Source organism: Tupaia chinensis, unplaced genomic scaffold, assembly GCF_000334495.1.
Source record: "Tupaia chinensis unplaced genomic scaffold, TupChi_1.0 Scaffold000185_1, whole genome shotgun sequence".
Classification (NCBI taxonomy): Eukaryota; Metazoa; Chordata; class Mammalia; order Scandentia; family Tupaiidae; genus Tupaia; species Tupaia belangeri.
The window spans coordinates 1,966,767-1,987,330 of NW_006159660.1; the positions used below are offsets into that span (position 1 = coordinate 1,966,767).

A 20,564-nucleotide genomic window follows, 5' to 3' on the forward strand; every position below is an offset into this window, starting at 1 on the left:
TGAAAACATTCATACTTGTTTTTGACCCAAAACATGCATGCATTTCTCACAGCTCTCTAATTCAAAGAGTAGTTGACATGAAAGCATTTCCTTTTCTTTTTATAACTAAGTCAATGACGGGGCCAGTGAATAATATTTAATTATAGACTCTGCCAGTTGCTGAGTATTTGGTTCTCTTAAATAATTCTAGATTATAACAAATTCAGGAAATTGAGAAAATAATCTACTCAATGAAAAATACTGTACACATTGAATGTGAAAAAATATATTTTACAAAAACTTGTTGGGTATGTATAAAAGAAAGGTATCAACAAATATCTTTTTGGATTTCTTTTTTCTAGTGGTTTTTGGTCTTGTTGTTTATTTTTTTGCCATAGGACATGTGTGCTTGCCAGAAAGAGACCGAGAGAGAGAAGGAAAGTGAGAAATCATCCCCTAGGGCGATGGCCATGCTACAATCCCTTCTCCTTCATTCTCTTCTTGGGATTTTGTACACACACACGCGCACACACATGTTCCCAGGAGGACTTGAACCAGAGTCCACCATGAGAGATCTAGCACCTTAACCTCCACACCACCTGCTGGTCCATCTTTCTGGGTTTTAATATCAGAATGAGTACTGTATCTACTGATGCATTTTACAAAAATTGTTCTTGGTACATGTTTCTATAGTTCTTCAGTTTATAAAACATTATCACATAATTCTGTATTATCGCAGGGCAGAAGTGTCTCTTAACATAGTAAATTGTGTATATACATATATATATATATATATATATGTATATACACATATACACACACACACACACACACACACACACACACACTAGTGTATATATACCAGCAGGTAGCATGGTGGTTAAGGCACTTTACTCCCACATGACTACATTTCAAGTCCTAGCCATTGCAGCTTGCTTTCTCCCTCTCTCTTTCTCTGGTCAAATTAACAAAATAATAATAATTCTTTTTAAAATATATATGTGTAGAGAGAGGGAAAGTCATTGAGGTAAAAAGAAAAGAGAAAAACTCTTTTTCAATAAACTGTCATTGTTTTAAAGATGTTTAAGAAGAAAATATCACAAAGTGAGACCAGCAGTTAGTGTAATGGCTATGTCGCAGGACTCCCATGTAGTTGACTGCGGTTCAAATCCTGGACCTGGTGACCTAAACTCATGATTCGCATGTGTGCATGCATGCCCAAGATCCTGAGAGGAGAATGGAGGAGAAGGGATTGGTGTGGACATACCCCCTGGGGGGTGATTTCTCACTTTCTGTCTCTCTGTCTCTGTCTTTCTGGTGAGCACACATGACCTATAGCAAAAACTCTCTCCAAAAAAAAAAAAAAGTCACAAAGTTATATGGGTGTTTTGTCTTGTATAAGGTACAAGAAAAAGTTACCAACAGAAAATATTTCTACAGTCCGAAAATAAATTACTTAAAAGCATTTGCCAAGTTCATGCTTATGGTAATCATAAAGTTTCATACTTGGAATGTTAGCTTACAAAAATGGAAAATTAAAATAGAGCTTTTTAATTTTTTTATTATTTTTTTTATTGTTTTATTATGTTTTTATTATTATCATGATTCTGCTTTGGCTTCTCCTACCTCTTTCATCACTGGAATGGCTCCCCTCTTTTCTATCAGATCCTCTCTTCTCTGGGCTATGATGACAGTTTCTGGACTTTTTGTCAAGATCAGAGTGCTCCATTTGCTATTCTCCCCAGAACACTCTTATTTTCTTTTCTGAGATATGTCCTCTTTGGAATCACTGTTGTGATTTCCTGAACACTTGTGTTTCTTTACTTCTTTTTTTTTCTTTGTTGTCATTCTCACTGCTGCTCTCTGAAGTCTCACTAGAGGAAGAAGGAGAAGGAAAATTTGTTTTTATGTTGTTTTTTATTTGTGTGCTTACTTCTGCTCTTCTGACACTTTTTCTTTTTTCTAACTCTTGTTCTTTTTTCTTCTCGGGTCGATCCAGTTTTCTGAGAAATTTCTGTTTTTGTTTGGTTGTTAGTAACTTCAAAAACTCAACTTCTGGATCTTTTCCAGCCTAACTTGCAACATACTCCTGTGGTGGATCATCTGTGGTCATGTTTCTCCCCAATACATTTCGTTTCAGTGCAAACCCACTGTTTCTTATCTCCACTCTCAGCTCTGAGGGGTATATCAAAGGCCATGAGCCATCAGAGGGAATTGAGCTTGCATTGATTCCAGAAAGACCAAACAAAGGGTATTCTCATGTGTTGACATGACCCCCTTTGTAACATTTATTGCACCTTACATTTCAAACCTGAATAGCAAAGGACTGATCCCTGATGGTCATGTCATCTTTGGCCTATTTTTCTCATGGGGCTCCTTTCTGCCGTTGAAATTTGCATTCAATCTCTTTTTCTGTTTCTTCTCACTTTGTTTTCTTTTTTAGCTCCCAGTGGGGCCTCATACATGAAATTAAGGTCAATAAATATACATGCATTTTGTACTAGGGCCACATACTAAAAAAATTACTAACAGATTAAGAGATGTACTGTGTAGGACATAAGATGGTGGTCAGCAAATGGAGTGGGTCTCTTTTGACTTTCTTGGTATTTAAAAATTTAATGATGTTTCATTATTTGAGAATCAAAAAGCTGCACATGAAATTTAGGCCCTCTGCAAAAAAAAAGAAATCTATAAAAAACTAAAAACAAAAATTAAATGTGTTACCTCTCCCCCCCAAAACTGAATACTATCCTGTGTTCTTGAATTTGAAGAACCAGTGTAATCAAAAGGTCAATTCTAGCCAAATTAATTTATAAATTGAATGTGATTCTGATTACATTACCAGCAACATTCTTCATAGGAATAGGAAAAAATACATAAAATTTGTCTGGAACTGCAAAAGACCCTGTATCACCAAGGCGATACTGGGCAATAAGAATAAAATAGGCACTTCACCACCTAACCTCGAAATATATTACAAAGCTGTGATAAAAACAGCACAGTAATGGTACAAAAACAGATACATAGAACGTGCAACAAAATAGAGAATCCAGATATAAACCCCAAATTATACAGCCAACTCGTTTTTGACAAAGGACACAGAAAATCCAGTGGGGAAAAGAAAGTTTTTTCATCAAATGATGCTGGATATCCACCTACAGATAAATTAAACTAGACCCCTATCTCTCACCATTAGCACAAATCAACTCAAAATGGATTAAAGATCAAAATGAAAAGCCTCAAGCTATAAAACTACTTGTGAAAAACACAGAGAAAACACTTAAAGACACTGGAGTAGACAAACATTTCTTTTAAAAAGACTCCTAAATTCAGGCAACAATTCCAAAAATAGAAATGGGATTACATTAAACTAAAGAGCTTCTGCATGGGAAAAGAGCTTCTGCAAAGTAAACCAATGGATAGAGTGAAGAGACCACCCACAGAATGAGAGAAAATATTTGCAAACTGTGTTTCAGATAAGGGGTTGATAACTAGAATATATAAAGAACTTAAGCAGCTCACTCACAAAAAAATGAATAATATAACTTTTAATAAAGAATGGTCTTATTTTATTTATTTTAATTCAGCTAGAGAAGGACAAAGAGAGAGAGAGAGAATGAAAAAGCAAGAAAGCAAGCCACCAGGTCTGGGATTTGAACCATGGTCAGCCACAGGGGAGTCCAGCACCCTTAACCACCACACCACCTGCCAGCCCAATAATCCAATTTTAAAATGGGCAAGTGAACTGAACAGACAACTCTTTAAGGAAGCCATATAAATGGCTGAAAAGCATATGTAGAAATATTTGTCTCTTACTATTGTCAATGGAAAATAACCAACTCTAAAAATTAAAAATTAATAATTAATGCAGTTTATTTCTAAGCAGAATATGAGTGACCTAGGCCCAGAAAGGAGGCAAACATGCCTTTCTTGGGGTGATCAGGTACAGGGGTTCCTTTTATTTGATTTTGAGAGTGACAGACAAAATTAGTGAAAAGATTTCCATTGGTCTGGCCCCAAAAGTCAGGACAGGTGGAAGGGGGAGCTTGTAGGTTATAGATGTGTTCCATAATTTTTAGGTTGGTAATTGGAAGGGAAGATTTGTGCCTTGGGAAGAAATTCTTAACACAAATGCTTAATTTACATCTCAAGGAAAGGGAAGTTCTGTGTCTTGGGAAGAAATAAGCAAAAGAATATACTGTAATCAATTGAGTATACATCTCAAAGATACTATGCCAGGGACAGGATATAGGAAGAATCCTGTTAATGGAAAAAATGTCTGTTAATGTAGTGGGCATGACTCTCCCTAAGCCCTCTGAAAAGGACTTTGGAAAAATAGGAAAAAGTAGTCAGACCTCTGTCCATATTATAATGGAAATGCAAATGAAAAACACAATGAGACATCACTTAACCCCAATCAAAATGACAATGATTAAAAAAAAAAATGACAAATGCTGGTCAGGCAGTGGTGAAAGGTATCTCTCCTACACTGTTGGTGGGAATTTAAATTAGGATCTTGGTATTTAAAAATTTAATGATGTTTCATTATTTGAGAATCAAAAAGCTGCACATGAAATTTAGGCCCTCTGCAAAAAAAAAGAAATCTATAAAAAACTAAAAACAAAAATTAAATGTGTTACCTCTCCCCCCCAAAACTGAATACTATCCTGTGTTCTTGAATTTGAAGAACCAGTGTAATCAAAAGGTCAATTCTAGCCAAATTAATTTATAAATTGAATGTGATTCTGATTACATTACCAGCAACATTCTTCATAGGAATAGGAAAAAATACATAAAATTTGTCTGGAACTGCAAAAGACCCTGTATCACCAAGGCGATACTGGGCAATAAGAATAAAATAGGCACTTCACCACCCAACCTCAAAATATATTACAAAGCTGTGATAAAAACAGCACAGTAATGGTACAAAAACAGATACATAGAACGTGCAACAAAATAGAGAATCCAGATATAAACCCCAAATTATACAGCCAACTCGTTTTTGACAAAGGACACAGAAAATCCAGTGGGGAAAAGAAAGTTTTTTCATCAAATGATGCTGGATATCCATCTACAGATAAATTAAACTAGACCCCTATCTCTCACCATTAGCACAAATCAACTCAAAATGGATTAAAGATCAAAATGAAAAGCCTCAAGCTATAAAACTACTTGTGAAAAACACAGAGAAAACACTTAAAGACACTGGAGTAGACAAACATTTCTTTTAAAAAGACTCCTAAATTCAGGCAACAATTCCAAAAATAGAAATGGGATTACATTAAACTAAAGAGCTTCTGCATGGGAAAAGAGCTTCTGCAAAGTAAACCAATGGATAGAGTGAAGAGACCACCCACAGAATGAGAGAAAATATTTGCAACCTGTGTTTCAGATAAGGGGTTGATAACTAGAATATATAAAGAACTTAAGCAGCTCACTCACAAAAAAATGAATAATATAACTTTTAATAAAGAATGGTCTTATTTTATTTATTTTAATTCAGCTAGAGAAGGACAAAGAGAGAGAGAGAGAATGAAAAAGCAAGAAAGCAAGCCACCAGGTCTGGGATTTGAACCATGGTCAGCCACAGGGGAGTCCAGCACCCTTAACCACCACACCACCTGCCAGCCCAATAATCCAATTTTAAAATGGGCAAGTGAACTGAACAGACAACTCTTTAAGGAAGCCATATAAATGGCTGAAAAGCATATGTAGAAATATTTGTCTCTTACTATTGTCAATGGAAAATAACCAACTCTAAAAATTAAAAATTAATAATTAATGCAGTTTATTTCTAAGCAGAATATGAGTGACCTAGGCCCAGAAAGGAGGCAAACATGCCTTTCTTGGGGTGATCAGGTACAGGGGTTCCTTTTATTTGATTTTGAGAGTGACAGACAAAATTAGTGAAAAGATTTCCATTGGTCTGGCCCCAAAAGTCAGGACAGGTGGAAGGGGGAGCTTGTAGGTTATAGATGTGTTCCATAATTTTTAGGTTGGTAATTGGAAGGGAAGATTTGTGCCTTGGGAAGAAATTCTTAACACAAATGCTTAATTTACATCTCAAGGAAAGGGAAGTTCTGTGTCTTGGGAAGAAATAAGCAAAAGAATATACTGTAATCAATTGAGTATACATCTCAAAGATACTATGCCAGGGACAGGATATAGGAAGAATCCTGTTAATGGAAAAAATGTCTGTTAATGTAGTGGGCATGACTCTCCCTAAGCCCTCTGAAAAGGACTTTGGAAAAATAGGAAAAAGTAGTCAGACCTCTGTCCATATTATAATGGAAATGCAAATGAAAAACACAATGAGACATCACTTAACCCCAATCAAAATGACAATGATTAAAAAAAAAAATGACAAATGCTGGTCAGGCAGTGGTGAAAGGTATCTCTCCTACACTGTTGGTGGGAATTTAAATTAGGATAGCCACTATAGAAAACAATATGGTCATTCCACAGAATTCTACAAATACAACTGCCATTTGACCCAATAATTCCACTCCTTGGTATTTACTCAAAGAACAGGAAATCACTTAATTGGAAAGATTTTCTTTTTCTATTTTTCTTAAGAGAGATTTTTGCTATAGGACACATGCACTCACTGGAGAAAAAGAGAGACAGAAAGTAAGAAATCCCCTCCCCCAGGGGATCGTGATGCCTCAATCCCTTCTCCTCCATTTTCTTCTCAGGATTTTTGGCACACATGCACACATGCCCTGCATGAGTGGTCTGAGACTCAAACCTCTGTGGAGACTATATGGGAGTCCAGCGATGTAACCATTACACCATCAGCTGGTCCCTGGAAAGATTCTTGCACATCCATGTTTATTGCTTCATTATTCACAATTGCTAGGATATGGAATCAACCTAAGTGCCCTAAAACTGATGATGGATTGAAAAAATATGGCACATATGCACTATGTAATACTACTCGGCCATAAAGAATGGTGAGGTTCTGTCATTTGACTCAAAGTGGATTAATATAGAAGATTTAATGTTAAGTAAAATAAGCCAGACTATGAAAGACAAACATTCTATGGCAGAAATTGAATGATTCAAAGATAAAATAGTAGGGAGGGCAAGTATATATCGACAGAAAAATAACCAACTGTAAAAATGAATAATTAATACTCAATGCTCCAAGCCAAACGTGAGTGACCTAGGCCCGGAGAAGAGACATACATGTTTTTTCTCGGGGTGATCATGTACAGGGGTTTCTTTTATTTGTTTTTGAGATTGACAGACAACATTTAGTGAAGAGATTTTTCCGTTGGTCTGGCCCAAAAAAGGTGGGACATGTAGAAGTGGGGGTGGAGGGGGGCTTGTAGGTTATAGGTGGATTCCACAATTCTTAGGTTGGTGATTGGAAGGGAAGATCTGTGTCTTGGGAAGAGATAAGCAAAAGAAAGCCTTAATCTACATCTCAAGGAAAAGGGAAGTTGTGTCTTGGGAAGAGATAAGCAAAAGAAAGCCTTAATCTACATCTCAAGGAAAAGGGAAGTTGTGTCTTGGGAAGAGATAAGCAAAAGAAAGCCTTAATCTACATCTCAAGGAAAAGGGAAGTTGTGTCTTGGGAAGAGATAAGCAAAAGAATATACTGTAATCAGTTGAAGTATACATCTCAAAGATACTATGCTGGGGACAGGAGGTAGGAAGAATCCTGTTAATAGGAAATAAATGGTCTGTTAATGTTTGTGGGCATGACTTCCCTAGTCCCTTTTGAAAAGATTTTGAAAAATAGGAAAAGTAGTCAGACTTCTGTCCACATATAGATACCAGAGATTGTATGGGAGGGGAGCAGAGAGTAGATGATTGGCAGGTAGGGCTCAGGAAATATCATTCAGCAGAGGAATGTAAGGTTCTTTGTTGAAAATAATGTATCTTTGATTTGATTGTCACACAGTACATGCATGCTTTGAAAAATCAAAATGTAAATAAAGATGTACAGCAATTAATTGTAAATAAATAATACATTTTCTCAAAATTAAGATTTCTAATTGATCTTGAGAAATGACAAAATCTAGAAGTACTGAATTTAGATTCCTATGTGACAACAGTTGGATAAGTGATCAGCAGCTCTTTCAGTCAAGATAGGCTGTCTGGTTTGACTAAACTTCTGCCATTCTTTACGACATTTTCCTTCCACTCTGTATGAAGAATCTTCAAGAGGTTCATGTTGAAAATGTGTATTATGAAAAAACTACGCATGAATTTCAAAAATATTTTATATCAAAATAAAGTCCTTTAATTCCCTTTATCCAAAAATTTTTTGAAGTCACCTTATATTACCTGCCACAGGCTCTGGTATACATTTAAATTGTAGCATAAACTCTCTCTGACCAAAACCTACAAGCCAAAAGCCATAGGCTTTATGAGTCTGAGACGGAGATCTGGCAATTGTTCACCACAGCAGTTTACCCTCTCCTGAGCACAGAGCTCATCTCTAGTTCCCAGCTTTTCTTGCAGTTAGTGAAACCTAGCAAGGACCCTCTAATGTATTTTCTAAGGTTCTTGAAATATAAGGTCCATTTACATTATAAAGGCCCAGAGTAAGAAGTCTTCAGACTTTTGGTTTTGATAATGACCAACTGGGATCATGAATGAGGGCCATTTGACCTCTAAAACTCTCACTTAAAGGAAAGATAAAGTTTTCATTTCAATATGTAAGATGTTTTAAAGGCTGGAAACTGCTGGTTGTGAGTTCAAAGACTCTAGGCTGAATGGCTCCAGACACCTGAAGAGAAATTTGATTATGTAAGGCCTCACCAATCAAGAATGCCCAAGAGATGATCACGGTCCTCTTGAATGAATCACTGAATTGATTACATGCCTAGGACCTCTGCCCCCGATTTTGTCCTTAAAAATTCATGTGGGAACACCTCAGGGAGACTGGGTGTTTTCAGCATGAGCTGCCTGCTATCCTTGCTTTGCGCTTGCAATAAAGCTGTACTTTCCTTCATCATACCCATGTGCCTATGTTTTGGTTTTATAGCGCTTGAGTGAGCAAACCTGATTTGAGTTTGGTAACATTAGGTTTGGTCATGTGATTTAATTCATTTTATTAAAAGAGATTTATGACATTCTCTCCCCCCCTCCCCCGCCCGCCCTTTTCTTCCCATGTCTGATATCTAGATATTAACAACCTATTCCATTTGGGAAGTTACATGTACAAAATGTAAAGGTTCCATTAACTTAGGTCCTTCCATGATTACCAGGAGCTAATTGCCCCATACCCCTAACTCCCATAGAAAATTGAAATATAAACTAACTTGGTGTTAAATCACTGATATTTGAAAAATTACTAAACTTAATTTAAGATGCTATTGTCTCTTTATCTTTGTCTGCACTCTTCATCCTAAGAAATTCAACCAACAATCTTGGGGGAAAAATAAGGGAAGGAGACAAGGAGGGAATACCTCTTTCTTCTAAAGTTGTTCTATTATTTCTTTTCATTAATTGACGTTTCTCTTATGATTCCTTACCCTTCTCTCTATGTCTTACTCCACATTATGTTCTTGAGGCTGTGTATAAGTCAAGATGCTTTCAGTTAAAATATCCAAAAGTTCAGTTCAAACTAGCTTGAAGAATTATAGAACGTTTTTGTCTCAGATGATTGAGCAGTCCACAGGCAGGGCAGGGTTTAGGTACAGCTGAATCAGGGCTTGTGATTGCTTCCCTGCAGCAATTTAACTTTTGCCCTTTCCTGACTGGTTTCCCTGTGGTAGAAAATGGCTGTAGTAGATCCCACTTTACATCTGCACATCACATTTTCCAGAACAGGAGTGATACTCTCTTCTCTTCTTCTTTTTACAAGAAGTCCTGAGCTTTGCTCTTATTGGACCATTTAAATTATGTGTCCACCTCTGAACCAATTACTGTGACTCAGAAATATCTTATGCTTGGTTATTCATCCATGAACTGTCACATTGGCAAGAGAGAAGGGTGTGTGCTGATTGTTTTATGTAGGCTTGATTCATGCCCAATGGCGTATACAATAATGTCCATTATAAGGTGAAGGGGACAGGAGGTGGGTCTTTGGTGTGAGTCCAGTAATGTATAAGACTGGTTCCAGTCCAGCTGGTAGTGTGGTGGTTAAGATGTCTGGATCTCACATGGCCACATCACAGTGTGAGTCCCAGACCCAGTGGCTTGGAAAACACAGTGAGCATGTGTGTGTGTGAAGAGAAGCAAAGAGCACCCCCCCCAGCGCAGCAGGCCGCAAGTCTTTGTGATTTATGGTATCCTTTAGATCCTTTATCTCTTTAGTGCCTATTTCTTGTCCAGATGATCTGTGCAGAGGGGATAGTGGAGTGCTGAGGTCTCCAACGATTAGGCTGTTGCAGTCTAGCTTCCCTTTTAGATCTAACAGCCTTTCCTTCACATTAGGTGTTCCTGTGTTCGCGCAGAGCGGGAAATCGGCCCAATGCTGTACGGGTCCCCAGCCCCCGCCCCCCACTAGGAGGGCAAGGCACTCTGCGGGAGGGTCGGGGTGGGGGAGGCATTGTCCAGAGGGGGGGTAAGGCGTGGTCCAGGGTAATCAGACTACTTTCAGTGTCAAACAAATGCTCACGGATTGCAAGAATAAAAATCGGTGACCCAGCAGCTAGTGTGGAGGTTAAGACAATGGATCACACACGGCTGAGTCTGTGGTTCAAATCTTAGGCCTGCTTGCATGAAAACCATGATGGCCATATGGCATGCATACCCCAAATCCTGACATAAGACTAGAGAAGGGATTGCAGCAAGGCCATGCCCTCTGGTAGGTGATTTCTCACTTTTCCTCTCTCTGTCTTTGTAATGGGTGCATGCATATTAAGCAAAACAAAACAAAACCAAACAAAAAGTCTGGTTAAAGTGTCAGTACATTCCAAAGTAATCTACAGAGTCACTGAAATTGCTATTGACATTCCAAAAATGTAATTTGGTACAAATATTAGGACAGGAACATCACGACACATTTTTCTGTTTTCCTACACAAAAATGCATCGTGAGTTCCCGACAACCGATTAGAAACATACACCCTAAGGATTCACATAGAATTCAAATAATTAAAGGTCCTGAACAGCTGAAACTATTTCATAAAAAAAGAAAAAAAACAAAGAGGAACGTCTCACAATTCCTGATTTCCAATCACACTACAATGCTACATAATAAAAAAAAAAAGAAAAAAAAAAGAAAAAAAAAAAAAAAGAGAAGCAAAGAGAATGAAAGAGAAGGGATTATGCTGTGGCTATGGCCCTGAGGGCAGTGGGGGGGATACTTTCTCATTTTTCCTCTCTGTTTCTGGATAGTGAGCATGCATGCTATATAGCAAAAATTAAAGGGGGAAAAAGAAAAGAAATTTAAAAAGCTAGTTTCTAGTGCCATGGCAGCATAGTTCTTAGTAAGAAAGCATTATATTTTCCCAATATTTTATTCCTTTCTAAGATCTTATTACTGTATATTTTATTGTATGTGAGTGCCTCTAGTAATGCTTTAGGATCTATATAACACATTTTATTGTACTTATTTTACTGATACATTTTAGGCCCACAGTCATTTAGGAATTTTTCCAAAGATCACAGATTACTTAGTATCAGGACTAGAATTCAGCTCTCGTAGATTTGCTAAGTGCTTATTCCACTATACTAGAATCCTTCCTTTCTTCCTTGGCTCTCTTTGAAAGTGTGTTAGATGAAGATTGTATTGTAATTGGGTTTCTGGTTTAGAAAATCAAAAACTGCTACAAGGATAATTGCTCCTTTAAAGTACCACTGTGGCTGCTTTTCCTTCTAAATTGCTTAATCTTTGTGAGTTCAGGTGGCCAAATATACTTTCAATTAGGCATCTTACCCATGAACACAAAGCTCCATTGAAGAACAATGGGCAATTCAGCCTTTGTTATGGTCAAATCTTAGGGTTAAAGGTAAATACACTATTATAGTAAAGAAAGAAAACAGACTCTCCTTCTTTTATGCTCCTCTGAGAAGTCAGTGTACTGCAAATTAAAGGGAGTGATAGTCTGGGTGCATATAAGCATAAGGCATTGATTAGAGTATTATTGATTACAAGCTCATTGCTGTTGAACAGTGAAAAGAATATAATTACTCTTCATAGAATTCAGTGCACAGAAAGCAGAGAAGTACATTTCCAGGCCCATATATTTAAATTACGAATGCAGAACTCATTTTCACCTAAAGAGAAGGCATCATGATTCAGTTATTTAATCATTTTTAAGCAGAGATAAGGATTCACCGGAATGAAAGAGAGAGAAATGCTTTCATTAAGAGTCACATTACCATATTCAATGTAGAAACTATTGAACTAGAGAGAGATTTTTAGAAAATTGATTTGTCCACATTGAATCATACTGAACCAAAAATAAAATAAACAAAAGGTACATACTCCAGGTAGTTAAAATAATAGTTCAGAGGAGGTCAGAAATAAGATGGAGACTTGAGGGCAAAAGATTACAGTTAAGCAAAGCAATTGACACAGAATTAGTAATAAATCAATCACGACTGACTTGATCCCTGAAGTACGGAAAGTATTTTAGAAAATATACCTAGAAATGGAATTATGAAATTACACTGAATAATATTTTTATCAGGGCAAGTCATCCAACTTTCTTTTTTTTTTTTTTTTTTTGAAATATTTTTGCTATAGGGTGCGTGTACTCCCTGGAGAGATGGAGACAGACAGAAAGCGAGAAATCACCCTCCAGGAGGGATGGCCAAGTTACAATCCTTTCTTCTCCATGTTCCTCTCATGTTTTTGGACACACACACACATACACACACACATACACATGTGCCCCACATGAGTTTTAAACCACCAGGTCCAGGACCCAAACTGTGGTCAACTGTGTGGGAGTCCAATGACATAACCATTAAGCCATCTGCTGGTCCCCAGTTTTCTAACTCTTCTATACAATAAAACATAGAACCACACTGATCCTGATTTTCATGGGTTTTATAACAGTTACTCACTATTTTCAAGCATATTACCATTCACCAAACACATGACCATATGCAACATAAAGGAAAAGTATAAACTTTGGGATTCGTTTTTAAATTTTTTTAGAGAGATTTTTGCCATAAGGTGTGTGGAGAGACAGGGAGAAAGCAACAAATCATCCCCAAAGAGGGATGGCCCTGCCTCAATCCCTTCTCTTACATTTTCCTCTTGGGATTTTAGCATGTAGGCACTTGCACCCATTGTGAATTTTAAGCCTCCAGGTCCAGGACTTGAACCACAGTCAACTATGTGGAAGACCAGTGACATAAATATTTTGACATCTGCTGATCCCCATTTTATTATTTAAAAAGAAAAAGCAATTACTGATTATTCTTAATTTGTCAGAGGGCATGTGTGCTCTCTGGAATGAGACAGAGAGATGGAAAAAGAGGGAGAGGAGAAAACAACCTCTAATGGGGTCATAATCCTTCCATCTCCTCTTCTCCATTTGTCAGGATTTGGGGCACACATGCCCTTGTGTTTTTCAAATTGCTGGGTCCAGAACTCAAACCCCATGGTGGGCCAAGTGGGATGTGGCTCTCTTAACCACTAGACCACTGGCTGACCCAAAAATTACTGATTTTTTTTAAACATTGTTAAGTTTCAAATATTTTTAGAAGCCTATAATATTTTCCTTATAATATTTTACACATTAAATAAAAGGTCAGTGCAGTGTTGTAGGTATTTCTTGTTGGAAAAAAAAAATGAAGCAAAAATTCTACTTGTTGCTTTCCTTAAAATTCTTACATTCTCTTTGAGTCAATTAGGGTTTTTAGTTATAAACAACAAAAACTGTGGCTAAGTGAGGAGCCAAAACATGCCCCCCTAAAATATACTTTGTTGCCATATTCCTGAGATAACTATGCAGAGGGTTAACTTACATTACCTTGCTAATCTTTTGTGAAAGAATTTTACATTTATTTACATGGGTAAAATAAGCAACAGATGTCAGCAGCCTTTCCTGATGTTACCCACCCCCTCTTATTTTCCTTGGATCAAGTAGAAGGAGTTAGAGGTGTTACATCTGGCCAAGAAAGACAAGTTTCTTTGCATTTCCTGTCCTCACACTTTCTTAGCCAGATCTCCTTTGTCCTTGAGGGGACAAGAAGGACAAACCTTCAGCTGTTTGACCTATCCTTGAGCCGTATTTTGTATGATTTCTGTAAACACATGTACATATTAAAATAAACATCAAGCTGGATCCATGACCAGTGGTTCAGGCAACTGGATCCCACGTGGCCAACTGAAGTTTGAGTCCTAGACCCGGAGGTTTGAGAAACATGGCAAGTGCCTGTGCATGAGTGCCCAACATGCTGAAAGGAGAGAAAAATAAAGAACAGACTGCATCATGACCATTTTACATGGAGAGTGCTTTCTCGTCTCCCTCCCTCTCTTTGTCTCTCTCTAGCAAGCACACATGTCCTCAAGCAAAATTTTAAATATACATACACACACACACACACATACACATACACACACACACATTATCTGTATGAATTTTATCTTGCTAATCTGCCCATCTGCAAAGAAATGTATTTAAAGTGTAGGGGCAATTTATAAGATCCAAGGAAGGCAAAAGACCTTGGGTGGGGACAGGAGGCAGTGTAGCCCACAAGGATGTGAAGGAACTGATAGTATTTCAAGGCATAAGCAAAGAGAGAGCTAAGGATTTTCCATTTTTATACAACTTTCTAATCAATTTAACTATCAGAAGAGAAATTCCTTTTAGCCTAGCTTAGGTTGGCTTTGATAAAAGGAGAGCAGGGTCTCTTTGATAAGAGCCCCTCAAGAAGGTTATGGAGGCATATAGGAGGATGGGATTGTAATTTTTTTTTGAAAGATTTTTGCTATAGGGCACATGCACTCACCAGAAAGACAGAGAGAGACAGAGAGACAGAAAGCAGGAAATCATCCCCCAGGGGGCATGGCCATACTACAATCCCTTCTCCTCCATTCTCTTCTTGGGATCCTGGACACACATGCACATGCTCCCGCTGTTGAGTTTAAGCCACCAGGTCTGGAACTTGAACCGCGGTCGACTACATGGGAGTCCAGCAACATAGCCATTACGCCAATTGCTGGTCCCAGGAGATTGTAATTTTTTAAAATGAGGCATGAGTGCTGAACAGCCCCAAAATATAAATGTCCATAAAATCCATTTTCTGATTTCATTTTATCGTTATTTTACAGTGTGCAATGATGACTGTTTGTCTGCTCATGTATTTATCATATAATTATTAATTGGGAAAGATAATTTATTTCTAACTAGAGACTGTTTTCTGGGAATTACTAAGACAGTCTAAGCAGTTGCCTTAAAAGGATCAAGTTTTCTGCAGTTCGCAGCCTTACTGCCTTTAACATGAGGACGTAATGGTTGGAGAATAGCAGCTTGTGCTGGTATTGTGTCAAACCATAGGAACAAAACACTACCTTTTGCTGTTCTATTAATAAATGCCTTACTGTAGAATATATTATTTCTAATGTATTTGGTGACAGGCTGATTGCATGCCATTTCTTTATACATGAACTGTGAAGTAGGAACTGCAAAGGTGTGCTCACTTGTAACTCCCACACAGGTAAACAGAGTTGACTTTTACTAGTTGTCTGGCCATCAATTCTCATCCACTACCCATGGGGAAAACGTACCTTAAAACAATAAGTTTGCATTGGGCTGTCATTTAAGAGTAGAAGCTGGTAACTGCTTCCTAATTTCTGCACAGTAGGTCAGAGCTGCTACTGACAATTTAAAATGTTTTAAAAAACAGTAGGACAGTCCCCAGATCAATCCATCAATCAATCAATCATCAGAATTTACAGTGTCCCTGGGGAAGTGCTGTCTAAAGTACTTTACAAAACAGAACAAATTTGGTAAGACCAAGCTCAAAAAGAAATTTTGGTATTAATATGAATCCTTATTCTGGTAAGGAATCAGGCTAATTTCAGAGAAATAAATTTTAAGATCTTGTCACTTTGTTCTTCAATGGAGCTTTGTGTTTTACTGAAAAGTAAGAAAATAACAGTTTACGAATTATTTTCCTGAGAAATTAGACCTTTCTTCTGCTCTTCTCATCCATTTCCTCTTCCTTTTCTTCATCTTTATCATTTTCTCATTTCCTTTCCACCCCATCTCCTATTGTTTGTCCTCTTCTATAAACTCCATAAAAACTCATGTTGATTTCCATAATTTGGTATTTCTGAAAAGTATCTTGTACACTAATATAAACATTAATATGAAGGGAAGATGCCCACGACATCTTAAACCACACATTAATTTTGTCAATCTGGTTTTCTCAGTAGGTATTCTCTCCCTTCATGTTTCCAACATCTGGACCTCTGCTCCCCAAAATGACTTTCCCATCCCAAAATGAACAACTCATAAATCAATGGTGCACTAAGCAGCAACAGTGAGGTGTTGAGAGTTTTGCTAGAATCATTAGCCCATTCGCATTCAGGCAATGAGTGCTTGTCCTTTTCTCTAGAACAGGGATTGGCCCAAGGGCCAAATCCAACCTACCTCTGCTTTTATACATAGTTTTATTGGAATATAGTCATGACACTCTGCTTACCTATTGTCAGTGGCTACTTTGCAAGGCATCAGCAGTGTTGTTGCAACAGGTACTGCGTGACTCCATAAAACTGAAAATACTACGTACATAGCTTTTTACAGAAAAAACTTTCCATCCTCTGCCTAGGGCCTTGCTAAGTGAGTGTTTTGCAAGGAAAACAACTTCCCTTAAAGATTATGTTATCTTATTGGATTAAGAAGTTGATCACAGAAGAGATATTTAGTTAATGATGTAAGCTAGAATTTAAGAAATGTCAAGTTTAGGTAGTACTTTTTATTTTATTACTAGAGGGTGCATTCACTTTCTAGGGGTGGGGTAGGGGAGGGGAGAAAGAGAAAGGGGGAGGGGGAAAGCATCCCCCACAGTGGGATGCAGTCATGCAACAATCCTTTTTCCTCCATTCCTCCTTGCTGTCAGGATTTTGGACACATGCACATGTGCCTGTTGTGTTTTTCAAGCTGCCAGAGTCAGGCTTTGAACCACAGTTGACTATGTGAGATCCAACTCCCTTAACAACTGTGTTATAAGGCCTGCCTAAATTGGTGCGGTACTGATTACATTCATAAAACAACCCCAAGAGGGATCATTCTGGTGCTATTGTGGAAAGCCCATGAGAGAAATGGACTTTATAGAGTGGGCAGGATTTGAATCAGAAAATTTCGGTAGAGGAGAACAACTTAGAGACATCTGGTCCTGGAGTTCCCAAACACTAAGCCATGAGCCAGTGTCAGTCTGTAGTCAGTTCTCCCCTAAATACCAACAAAAAGAGAGAAAAAAATCACACGTGGCTAAAGATTTTAAGGCAAATCTTTCTCCATTTCTGCCCAATGTGGAACATTTCTCCTTATATGTAGTAAGCTTCATAGAGATAAGAATGATCTCTTTTCTACATTTGTATGGATATTTTCCTTCTTATTGAAATGACATTGAACGTTGTGCTGTATATGCTATTTCTGCAATTAGTCGTACCCTTATTTGCTAGAATAAAGTCAATCCAGGAGACTTGGAACCACAGACCAGAACAGGTTCTGATCAGTGTTTTAATATCACTACATTGGTTCCACCAAATAGCCGATGGGATCGATAAGAAGAGAAGGCTAAGTAGACAGAAGGGAGAGGAAGTCAATTTCAGGCAGTGATTAATTTTGTTGATTTGTCTCCCAACTCAGGCCATCAAACTGCATCTGACTTTTGCACCAAAACTGTCTCAATGCCCTAATGCTCCCATTTTCATTAAATATTATTCTAAAGAGCTTTCTAGTGGTTGTCTTAGATTCAAGCAACATTGAGGCTCAAGAACTTGCCTTGGGCTTTAATACACCACACATAGCTTTAATCTACTTAAGGTTGGGGTTCAGAATGTGCGGTTCCCAGGAGAGCAGCCACATCCATTCTGTGGAAATACTTGCAGCAGCCCACATAATAGTTATCATGGTTATCAGTGCATCTCTCTAGAGGTGATAGCCCTAGTACAGGAAGACTAAATCAACATCAAGCAAGTGTATGAACGTCCCTGGTGCCACAAGAGCCAATATCTCTCTTAACAACAACATAGGCAGAGTTTCCAGGGTCCATGCAAGGGACACGCCTAGTTATAAGAGGATTTGCCCCACTCAAGGAAGCCCATAGCTATAGCTTCTCCCTGTCTAAATGTAATCTTCCAATGTGGAGTCATTTTATCATTAGCAATGTTGCCTAGCAACAGTTGACATATTATACTTATTGGGTTACCAGGGGAACAGAGCTCAAGAATTAAGCAAAAGGTTAAATTCTTACACAGAAAAGGAAACAGCTTTATTAACTCTTTGCCCACAGTTGCCTTCTAAGCTCTTAGAATGGCAGGGAACATCTGATCCTCAAAAGTTAACCAGGCAAACTGAGTGGCAGGACATCCCATCAAACAGAAGGGAATACTGACCCTCTCAAGTAGAATCCCAGAGGTTCTGAATTGCTTTACCGCTATGAAGAAAAAGCTATTCCAGTAATGACTACATTCTCACACTTAAGACCTCTTCCCAAATACCCCTTATCCCTAGAAGTTCTCCCCAGTCATCTTGACTAAAGTGTATCCATCTTGGCTATTCATTCCAGTACCTTCTTCATTCCCTTCTATATACTTTCTACTAAATGCCAATTTTTTATTACGGTTCTTGCCATGGGGCATGTGCACTTGCCAGAGAGAGACACAGAGAGGGAAAGTGAGAAAGCACCTGCAGGGGGGATGGCCACACTGCAATCCCTTCTCTCTGGTCTCCTTTTGGGATTTTGGGAACATATGCACACAAACCTGGTGTGATTTTCAAACCTTCAAGTTCAAGACTGAAACTGCAGTTGGCCGTGTGGGGAGTCCAATGCCTTAACCACTATACCACCTACTGGTCCCCTAAATGCCAATTTTAAAGTGTCTTATTTTTGCCCATTTGGCATATCTCCCTCAGTAACATATTAACTACATTATCCTGGACATCTACTTCTATATCTGGGACATGTTATGTACTTGAAGCATGTATTCATTTGATGAAGGAGTGGATGGATGAAGTAAACTGCTCAGAATGAATGTTCACTCAACTAAAGTTGCATAGTGTACATTCTGATCATTTCCCTCACTTTATCAGAAAAAGTTGAGGTTCATATGGTTGGGTCTCTTTCCCCTGAAACAGATTTGGATCTCTCATTTTAACTGCCCTAAAAAAAAGGCCATGGGAAATCTCCTCAACCAGAGTTTAAACATCTGCAGGTTTCATTTAATTGTCATTTCAAATGCAGAAGGAACAAAGTTCAGCAATGATATGGCATTCCTTTGGGACTGTCCAGCTGTGATTCTCATCAGTATCAGGGGAGGTTAAGCATGATGAGTTTGGCACAGGGAGCAGGAAGGACTTCTATACAGATCACTCTGATAAAATCCAACCTTAAATGTTAGCTAATCTAGAAACAGGAAGAAGAAATTATGCCCTCCTTTGCTTCAAGGTAAAATGAATGTTTCACAAAGGGTCTATTTTAAAAACTCACAGCACAAGAAAAGGAAAGTACGTTTTTTCTTAAGAAAACTTCTGCATATAACCTACCTTTTCAAGCAAGTTCATAAAAGGAATTTTGAGCAAACATTAAAGAAAAATTCCCTTCTTGCAGATTCCTTGAGCTAGTTGATATCATAGCAGTAGTGCCTTTGATGATATTCTTTTGCTAATAAATTTTTAAACTGGAAAGAGAAATTGGCTTCCCAAAATGAACATCAACCCTGGGTTTCTGCAGCTAGAATCCTGATGTGATTCACTGAAAACATACAGCGGGGCCAATGAGTGCTGGGCGTGAGTAGCATGCCCAGGAACCCACTGTCTAGCCATGATGCCTAGAGGTATTGATTCTCACAGAATGGGATTGGTCTGTGTGGCGGGCTTGAATTTCAAAACCCCAAGCTGATGTCTTAGCTCTCCACAGATTGTCAACTTTGTCTCAAAGTTAAGAAAAACTGTAGAGACTTCTTTCAAGTTGGTTTAACTTTTCTCACTCTGCCAGCCTATGCTTACTCTAGGAACATTAAAGAGTAGGGAAAAGAAAGTGAAAAGCATAAAATATTTGGACTTTCTGAGCTCTCACTTTGCTTGCTAATATTGAAAGATGGAGAGACCAGCAGGTGGTGTGTTGGTTAGGTACTGGACTCCCACATGGCCAGCTAAACATGAATCCCACACCTGGTGGCTTGCTCCCCTCCCATCTCGTGAGTGTATATGTACTATAGCAAATTAAATAGTAATAATAATAAATAAAATTAATTATTTTTAAAAAAAGAAAAAAAGATGGACTATCACAGATGAGAAGAGTCCTAAGCAATGGTCTGATATCAGAAGGAAATAACCCAATGTCGAGAATTTTCATTAAGTCTACAAGTAGAAACAGCTTCTGAAACTACACCATCTTTTTTTTTTTTCTTTAAGGTTTTTTTCCATAGGGTATGTGTGCTCACCAAAGACACAGACAGAAACAGTGAGAGGGAAAGTAAGAAATCACCTTTCA

General features: G+C 38.0%; 1 pseudogene; it reads right to left on the reverse strand.

Annotated features, from left to right (window-relative positions):
* Nucleotides 1-1,561: 1,561 nt before the first annotated feature.
* Nucleotides 1,562-20,564, reverse strand: part of LOC102501498 (corepressor interacting with RBPJ 1 pseudogene) — a 45,243-nt pseudogene continuing 26,240 nt past the window's right edge.